The sequence below is a fragment of the Cyrtonyx montezumae genome, unplaced genomic scaffold (genome assembly GCF_038088225.1).
Source record: "Cyrtonyx montezumae isolate F1298 unplaced genomic scaffold, pur_monq_1.0 scaffold_8, whole genome shotgun sequence".
NCBI classification, from domain to species: domain Eukaryota; kingdom Metazoa; phylum Chordata; class Aves; order Galliformes; family Odontophoridae; genus Cyrtonyx; species Cyrtonyx montezumae.
Genome location: NW_027072089.1, coordinates 89,224,748 through 89,235,351, shown reverse-complemented (window position 1 = coordinate 89,235,351; position 10,604 = coordinate 89,224,748).

The following is a 10,604-nucleotide window of genomic DNA, read 5'->3' as shown; positions in this document are numbered from 1 at the left end:
GGCCATGTCTGTACTACTGGAGAGTTTAGTTGGTGAATGATTGGAAAATTAAAAATAGTGTGTTATCATTTTCAGAAATGTCTTTTCTAGAGCTTCAAGCAATATCCCAGCGTTAAGAGAAGAGAACCTGGGGCTTTTGGATAAATGGCAACTGTCATTTTATCAACTTAAGAAAGAAACTTAGTTGCAAATTGTTTTTATTATTTTGGCCCATCTACTTTATTACAAAAATACCTGAAGCACGAGGATAAAGTGTATGTCTACAATACAATCAGAAATATAATTGCAGTAATGCTGGCAATTTCAATTTAAAATTCACCAATCATAGATATCAACTATCTATGTTGCAATTAATATGATGGAGTTGAGAATCTGCAGCCAGCACCTAAACTAGCTTGGGTGCTTAAATGCAGGGCATTTACTCTTGAGATTCACTATCCACTGGTAGCCCAATAAAGTGTACTGAGAATATCTACTGGAAGAATCCCACCTCTAAGAAGAAGAAAATCTATGCTCTCAGTGTGGTAACTGCTATAAAGTCTAATAACATCTCTGGCACAGAGGTGCACATCCCAGCTGTGAATGAAGTGGCAATCTGGAAAAGAAATGCTCTGGGATCACAGGGATCGCCTGAGGTTCTGGTGTGTTTTTGACTGATGGAGGTGGAAAAGGTGCCCTGCAGTCCAGCAGCAGCTCCAAAATGGGAGACTGAACCTCACAACAAAGCAGAGCTGGAAGCAACCAGACTGTTTCTCTTACTTCTGGATAATGCAAAATCCAAATGATCACACTGGGCTACAGGTTGGTGTAAGATGTTGACTGTTCTGCCCTTTTTCTGACAGATATTTCTGAACAAACAAGAAACAATTTAGATTTTTCCCATTGGTCTCAATGGGAGAAAACATACTGGAATGGAGCTCTGAGGAAAAGGACTTAGGTGTCACTGTCGATATGAGGCTGGCCAAGAAGAACAATTATATTTTGGGTGCATGAAGAAGAGTGTGGCTGGCAGGTCAAGGGAGACGATCCTTACCATTTCCTCTGCCCTGGTGAACCACATCTAAAGTACTGCATTTAGTTCTGTGCTCCTCAGCTTAAAAAAGACAGGGAACTTCTAGAAGTTCAATGGAGGGCCACTAAAATGATCAGGGGTCTGAAACATCTCCCGTACAAGAAAGGGATGAGAGATCTGGCATGCTTCAGCTTGGAAAAGAGAAGACTGAGTGGGGATCTCATCACTAGTTATAAGTATCTAAGTGCAGTAGTCAGGTCAATGGGAACAAGTTCTTTTCAGTGGTATGCAGCAATAGAAGCATCAAGGGGCAGTGGATAGAAACTGCATCTCAGGAAGTTCCATACAAACATTCAGAAGAACTTACTATGAGAGTTGATGGAGCTCTGGAACTAGATGCTTAGAGAGGCTGTGGAGTTTCCTTCTCTGGAGATACTCAAGATCCATCTGGATGCTCTCCTGTCCTACTGACTGAAGGGAACCCACTTTAGCAGGGTGGCTGGATTTGATGATCCCCAGTGGCCACTGCCAAGCCCTACAATTCTGTGTTTCCGTGTGACTCTGTAATCTCAAAAGGACAACAGAAAGAAAGAGGCTGAGAACAGGACTTTACCAAACTACCCTAGTCACGCTACAAGACAAGAGGGAAACTGGAAGCTACTTTTTAATGTAAGGCAAAAGATTCTCCTTGCAAGAAGCTTTGCTCAGGGGGCTAAGTAGTCTAATCTACTGTTGCACTCTGCCTTATCAAATTAAGCACTATGTGTAACTCTATGATTTTGTTTGTGCTTTTTCCCTACCCTTCCTTTACAATCCACATTGTAATTACTTCCATCACAATCCACAGATCTTCTGAACATTATTTTTCACCTGCTATGTTGCTTCCTCACCTTTAAAAGAGCTCTGCACCCAAGTTTTTTACAACTGTTTCTCCAAAATAGTAATAGGATGTCTTGAAATGCTGCTGTGTAATTGTATGTAAAGTAAGTAGTAAAGAAGAAATCGGTGTCAGCGTTACGACTCTATGTAAAAGACTGGACAGAGAATACATGCAGTGATGGTGGACAATCTTAAGCAGACAACGTGGAAAACAAGCAAGCTGAAAAAAATGAAGAAGAAAAAGTGTGAAGGATGGCCTCATCCTGATGACAGGATAACAACAACCATGAGGTAGTAATTCCATAACTTAGTAGCAACATTTTCTAATTCCCTTTGAGTCTCACATTTCAGACTGCAAAGAACACTGAACAAGTGGATGCTAGGAAGAAATACAGCACACATTAGAATACACTGACAGAGAAGCATCTCCCTTAATCCATAATCAACTCATTACCTCCCAGTTCATTAGACTTAATCAAAACAATCTCCATCAACTAGTGAATGCTTGCCACTCAAGGCCATAAGTAACCCTCTACATAGCAATACAGCAATATAGCAATAGCAGTGGTACTCCTTCTCTGTTCACTGAAGACAGACATTAAATTTTAGAAAGACATTTGTGTTGTATATTTGAAAAAAAGTTAAAGAAAGGCTGGGTTATGCACAAAAAAGTGTGCTTGAACATCAACACATACTCCTTGTCAATGTTAAAATTTCAGAAGACCTAAAGATACCAACATACCTCTAGTTTTGAGTCAAAAATTGTTCAGATATCCAATAATGAACAACAGACATAAGTTCTATTCCTCTGACTAGGGGTCTGTATAGGACAAGCAGCAGCAACATGCATTCTGAGAAATAGGTGCTTTTATAGCACTGGCTTGAGTGCAGCTGGGACTGCAAACACTGTTACTGTCATAATGAGAGTGCACTGTCAGCACAGCATTTGCTTTAAGGATTTAGACTCTTGTTGCTTTTTGTCAGTAAGATAAAATATTTATCACCACTACTCCAGGCACTGTGCTTTTGTTTTCATGCCTTGCCTGTTACACAAGTCGACATTGAAAAACTAGCTTACATTGTTTTGACATCAAGGCCAGAATTTGCTTTTCTCCTCTCCTCCATGTAGCAGGTTGTTGCATAAAGGAAGCAGATACATTTCACAGAAATATTTTGAATGTAATCTTTTTCCTGTTTCTTCCTTCTTACAAGAAGCAGTTAACTGAATGTGAAAATCTGGAAGCTTTTTTTTTTTTTTTTTTTTTTTTTTTTTACAAAATCTCTGACTTACAGATGGTTAACTTTTTATTTTGTGAATACATGTAGAGCACTCCAAAAGTAATGCCTCCATCTATTTCCATGGAAACTACAACAGACAGAAAGAGCACAACACCACTATTTGACAAAACAAATTCTCAGTAAAGCATCCCATTTAAGATTAACTTTAAAAGCCAACAGATCCAGAAATGATACTACATTACAATCCATTTGGCATTTATATTGTTTGATCAGACACATGGGTGCAGGACAAACTATTAAAACGCTATTAAAATGCAATAAGCTGTCCTGTGCAGTGACATATGACAGAATTTGACTTGATGTTTGCTGTTAATAATTTTTAAATGCTATGGAAGAAATGCTATTAAATGTTTCAGTTACATGATCTCATACAGGGTGTGTTATACAAACTGTGGATTCTTTCTAAAGCAGGGTTAAACAATCCTTATACACAGAGAAATAATTTCTTTGGCCTCCATATGTGTGCCTCCACATACACACGTACAAGTTCAGTCAAACACTATGAACAGCAGACTGCTGAGAACTTTAAAATACAGATATTTCTCACTGAAGTACTTAAATAAATGCCCAAAGCATGCAAGTGTGTCCTATTCCCTTTATTTTCTCAACAGAGAGGGGGCTGTTTCCCTAATTAATGCCTTTTCATTTTGTCTGTCCTCATCAACTTCCTTCTCACAAACATTTCAGCATCCCATTATATCAGCACTTTTGCATCTAAGTCATATATAGCTTTGCATGTGCCTTCACTGGTTGCAAACTGACTTGAATATTCAAGAATGAAAAGTGGAGCAACAGCATCTCTGCCAAAAGAATGGCCAGCCTGGTGAGATCTTTAAACTTGTGACAAAAAGGAAAAAAGTCAAAGGAGGAAGCAGTGGGTACAGGGTGATGGAGCCTGGAAAGACCTTGAAGAAGAGGGCTGAAGTGTGACCTACTGTGATCCTGGAGAAGACTGACAGCAAATCTCATCACTGCTTTAAATATCTGAAGTGCCAGAGTCAAATGGATGGGGCCAAACTCTTTTCAGAGCTTACCTTCAAGAGGGGCAGGTTGGAGGATCAGAGAAACTACAGGCCAATCAGCCTCACCTTGATCCCTAGAAATGTGATGGAGCAAATAATCTTGGAAGCCACTGAAGACATGAAGAAGGAGATTAGGAACAGACAGCAAGGATTTATATAGAGGGAAATCTACCTAACCACCCTAATAACCTTTTGTGACCAAATGACAGGCTTAGTGGACAAGGGAAGGGCAGTAGATACTCTTTATATTGACTTTGGCAATCTTTTTGACAGGGATGCCCACAGTATTCTCATAGACAAACTGACAAAACACAAACCAGATTAAGTGGATGGTGAAGTGGACAGAAAATTTTTTGAACTGCTGAGTTCAAAGGGTAGTGATCAATGGCAAAAAGTGCAACTTGAATGCAGTCACTAGTAATGTCCAGTGCTTTTTGATATCTTTATTAATGACCTTGGATGATGAGGTAGAGTACATGTTCATCTATTTTGCAAACAGAATGAAATTAGAAGTAGCTGCTGAGGCATCAGGTGGTCGCACTCAGAGAGGCCTGGGCATGATGGAGAAATAGGCTGACAGTAACCTCTCGAAGTTCAACAAACAGGAAATGTAAAGTCATGCCCCTGGAAAAGAATAACCCCATAAACCTATAGAAGTAGGGTGCCAAACAGCTAGAAAGCATAAAAGGAAATGGAAGTCCTAATGGAATATAAACTGGCCAAGACTCAGCAACACACCCTTTCAGCATCCTCAACAGTGTTAGTAATACAGTTGCCAGCAGGCAGAGAGAGATGAGATACTGATGAGATACATTTGGAGAGATATTCAATTCTGGCCTCCCCAGTATGAGCGAGACTTGGATGTCCTGGACCATGACCACCAAAGGGCCATGAAATGATTAAAGACTAAGAGCATCCATCATATGAGAAAAGACTAAGAGACCTGCAACTCTTCAGCTTGAAGAAGAGAAGGTTCATGTTGATCTTACTTGTGTATAAGTACAAAATGGGAGGCAGTAAAGACAATGGAGCCAAACTCTTTCAGTCGCATCTAGTGAAAGGACAAGAGGTACAAATAGAAATATAGGAAATTGTTGTTATTTCCTGTATTTTTCTTAAGCCTAAGAAGAAACCGGTGCTGTGAGGGTTGCCAAGTCTTGTCATGTAGTCTCCTTCCTTGGGGATACTCAAAATCATCTGAATACAATTTCCAGCTGACCCGTCTTTGAGCAGTGGGGATCAAACTAAACAAACTCCAGTGGTCTTTTCCTATCTCAGGTATTTTTTGATTTTGTGAATACTCTATTTTTAACCTTTACTGTAAGTTACAAGGTTCTCAAGGTTTGCATTCATACTATAGAAGCAAAAGTAACCCATCAATTCTGTGATAAGGTTTTTTAGTAATTAATGTTTTAAAATTTTCCACATAAAATGAAACACACTTTGACAGAGCATAGATTATTGTGTCATAATTTTAAGTCATATACATGAAACATAGATTAGGATGAACACAAAATGTTTTCTCTCAAGTCCAAGGAGAGTTGATTCAGTGAATCCATCCTGTAGTGCTCAACCATTTTCAGTCAGAAACATGTCAGAAGCTGACACTGCTGCCTACTACCAAAGCAATTCCCACAACTCACTGTGATGTTATTTATAATTTACGATGTACACAATTATTTTGGTAGTAAAACTCATGCATGCAATTGACCTTACATTTGGTGCTGTTAGAGTTAACACAATGTTAAACATTCAGGAGATCCACTTCTACTCTTGTACTTAATACATTTTGGTAGAACCTGGAGTTCCTCCCAGGCACAGTGGAAACATAAAGAGACAACAGCACCCACCCCAGAGGGTTAGAGAATACAGAACAAGATGGGATGCAATAGAGAAATGTAAAAAAAATAAAAGAAAATGAAACAACTAGCATATAGAAACAGTAAAACAGACACAACTTAGCAAAAAATAGACTTCTAACTCAGTGGATTAGCTTCTGAGTTTGTCTTTATTGAACATTTTTGCATGGTCTGATACTTTTCCATGACAAAGGAGCACTCATAAAAGCTGCATTGGTCTACTTTGGGCAACAGTGTTATGTCTACATTCAAATTCCATTGTTAAAGTAACTGTTCTACATGTGTTCAAGTAGATCAAACAACACACCAAGACATATACAGTAAATACGGTCAATAGGAGACTGTGACTTGAACACAAAATTGGGAAGAAGTCAACCTCAGCTCTCCACTCTATGCTGAAGCATCATTACACAATAAGGACAGTATCTGTCTCACTTTTCTCTGCAAGTTTTTCTTTCAAGTTTTCTAAGCAAGAAAAATTGTTCTGTACATTTGTACTGCTTCAAGTACAGTAGGGGTCTGAACTCCGACTGTTGCTTTTCTACTTTCATGTCACAGAAAACGTTGTTTCATAAGGAATAAAAGTGGAATGGTAACATCAGAAGCAGCTAAAGCATTCCTCAGCAAACTTTCTGAAGTAGAGGCATCAGTGCTAAAAGAAGTTCTTGAACAAATCCAGATTTCAAAAATCACAATTTACATTACCATATGTACTGCTAGGCTTACTCTCAAAACATTCAAGAAAGGAAAAAAAAAAAAAAAAAAAAAAAAAGGAAAATTAAAGCAGAGTAGAATTACTATAAACTATTAAAGTGTATACCACAGGGGAGACAGGATGAATTTGACACATGAATTTTCCATGTAACTCCAAAAAGTTGAATTTTTTATATTTTTGTATTTAGTATGGATATTAAAGTTTACTGACACATTTCTAAACCCACTTAGAACAGGTAACAGTCCAAGAAATCAAACTTTTGAACATTTTTTAATTTGTTTATGGTTTATCAGAATTACAGAAGGCAGGGATACAATCTTACAGACCTAGCTGAGATGTCCTCATTTAATGGATAAAAGATAGGTTCCTTGCATAGTACTGGAGCAGAATAGCTAAGGTAGACTTCTCCAGAGTAATCTGGCGCTATGGTGAGAGGCTGCATCAGGCAACTCAACAATAACAAAAATAAATGTCAACAAAACAGGAAGTGTCACAGCAAAGTTACATAAAAGATGGACACTGTTTACATACCCTGAATGCACATTTTCTTTAATAGCTTCATTAACTTAGCAGAGGCAAAAAGGAAGTTTTCTTGTCTGAACACTCTCACATTTTTTCCACACTATGTAATTAGCTGAAACAATTCAATTTGTAAAATGAACAAATTAAATTAACTTGACTCAATTCAAATCTGACATGCATCCATAGCTATTTGTCTCCATTAAGCAGATTATGAGTTATCTAGTGCTACTGTGCTTGCCAGAGCTGTATAGTGAAAGTATTAATGCCATGAAATCTTTAAGAAATCAGACTTGGTCTGTCTAGCTACCTGAAAGTATGAGATCCTTAGCTTTTTCTCAACAGCACAGAATAACATTTTGTGCACTTTCACAGTCTTTCCATGTTTCAAAACAATTTATTTATTGTTTCTATGAAGGTATTTGTACCTTTCAACTGCACAGTAGTTGGCAATCATAGAATGGAATCAGAATGATTTGGGATGGTAGGGATCTTAGAGATCGTTCAATTCCAACCTTCTTCCATGGGCAGGATTTCTAACAACTGGATTATGCTGCCCAGGGCCCCATCCAACCTGGCCTTGAACATCTCTAGGGATAGGGAATCCACAGCTTCTCTGGACAACTCATTCCAGTGCCTCTATACTCTTTAAGTAAATAATTTACTACTAACATCTAATCTAAATCTTTCCTCTCTTAATTTAAAACCTTGTAGTATCACTAACTACCCATGTAAAAAGTCGGACTCCCTCCTGTTTATCAACTCCCTTTTAAGTATTGAAAGGCTGCTATAAGGTCTCCCTAGAGTCTTCTCTAAGTTGAACAACCCCACTTCTCTTTGTCTTCTTAAATAGAGGGGCTCCAGCCCTCTAGTCATCTTCACGGTCTCCCTCTGGATCTGCTTCAAGAGCTCCACATCCCTCTAGTGCTGAGGGTGCCTAGCAGCCTTGAATGCAGTTTTCCAGGTGGGGCCTCACAAGGGTAAAGCTGTACTTTCCAGAGTCTTTTAAGTGGCTCAGAGTAAACTTGTGCATGATTCATGAAAGTATAGAAACTCTGGCATCAGGGGACTAAAAATTGCCACTAACGTAAGTCAGTGGTAAGACAAATGACAAACAGAGATTGTGATGGGGAGCAGGAAGATATTATGAAGCCCCTGGGAGACACCTGACACTGGACAGATTCACCACTGGGATTCTGCTGAAGCAGCCCACTCACCTCAGTGTTCCGTTTTGCTGAATGTGAACCTCCTACAGAAATTATCACATCTACCTGACAGAAACAGACCCCAGAGACTTTCAATCCACTTTTCTATGAGAGCACCACTGATGGAGACATCATGCATGCTTTGCCGCAAGTATTCACTTCAGTTTTTGTATTGTGTGTCTGAATGCATATTTCCAAAATGCTTTCTCAATTTCTTATCTAGAAATGCTACATTTGCACTGACTCAAGTCATGACTGGGAATCAGTCCCAGGAAGACCCAAATATACTTAGGGAGAAGGATAACATGACATTAAATGGCAAGCCCTTCACACCTCCAGATTTTGCCTGAAAGAGCAGGGAACTTTATAATTCATTTTATAAAAGGAACAGAATCACACACCAGTTCAGGTTGAAAGGTATCTCAGAAGATCATGAAGTCCCTGTTTTTGTAGGAGAAGGGACGGTAGATAAGATCATCTAGTATCATGCCCAACTGCATCTTGAAAATCATTAGTGATGAGGATTCCATCATGCCCCTGGAGAGGCTGTTCTAGTGACTGATAGTTCTCACTGTAAAACATTTCTTTTCTACATCAGCACAAAACCTCTCCCAGTGCAAACTGTATTCACTGCCCCTATGTGGCTCATTGCAAAGAGAGCCCTCATCTTTTTTTGTAGCAGCTCTTTTTAACTATTGTGATGAGGTCTCTCTTAGGCCTTCTCCAGGATGAAAAGACCTAACCCGTTCAGTCTTTCCTCACAGGAGAGGTTCGCTAGCCTTTTGATCATCTTTGTGACCCTGTTTTGGATGGAAGAAAGAGACAGAAACTCTTTAGAAAGTACTTCTGCCATTTGTGGAGCTGGAATTGAATTCAAACAGCTCCAGGTAGACAGAAGCTGCCAGACTCCAGTCCATAAGGAAAAGGAGACACCAGAGTTGAGAAATGAACTCTTCTACTTGCACCAACTCATCCAGATGCTGACTCTTTTATCTTTAACCTGAAGGAAGCTTTCTCAGTTTCACTGCTGTGTTCTCTCTCATCTCACCATCCCTTTTCTCTTCCTTCCTTGTTGCTCTCTAACTAGTTTCTCAACTCTCTAGTGATCTGCAGGAATATAAGTATTTTCTAAATTTTCTCCTGTGTTTGGAGTTCCATCTCTTCCTCCTTCAGGAAAAAAACAAATGAAGACTGGAGTTAAATGTCAACCAACCACTCAACGACTCGACTGAATCAAAGTCAACATCAATGGAATGCAAGGTAAATGTAAGGTCTACCATGTACCATTTTAAGCTACCCAGCTGAGAAGACAAAAAATTTGGTAGAAGCTCTTACAGCTTCTCATACTGCACATACAGCAGTCAAGCCACTAACATTAGACACATACACATACATATACACATAGACACATATTCTACTTGTACATAGACCAGAAAAGGAAGGTTCAAAAGAGCACCACCTTCCCTAGTGAGCAGCAGAGGCAGGCCCTGGAAAAAAAAGTATGACTCAGGGAACCGTCAACCTCACTTCCATGCTGGGAAAAGTCATGGTACAAATCATCCTGGAAGTTATGCTAATGCATGCAAAAGAGAAGGAGACATGGGACAAACAGCATGGCTTCAACAAGGTCATGGTCCGCCTGACCAGCCTAGAGGTCTTCTATTATGGCAAAACTGTCAGTAGACAATGGAAGAGCAACAGATGCCATCTATTTAGACCTCAGTAAAGCCTTTATTAGAGTCCCCCATGAGATCTTTCCCTCCAAACTGGAAAGATATGGATTTAATAGGCAGACTGCTTGACAGAAAAGGAGCTGGTTGTGAGATCCTGCCTGGGAATTGCCGGTCAATGGCCCAATGTCCAGATAGAGATCAGTGACAAGTGGGGTCCCTCAGGGTCAGTACTTTGACTGGTGCTGATAATATCTTCATCAGTGACATTGGCAGTGAGATCAAGTGCACCCAATGACCTGCTTGCAGATGACACTAAGCTGTTTCCTGACATGCCTGAGGGATGGAATACTATTCAGGGAGACCTAGACAGGCTCAAACAGTGGGCCCAGGTGAACTTCTTGAGGTTCAACAAATCCAAGTC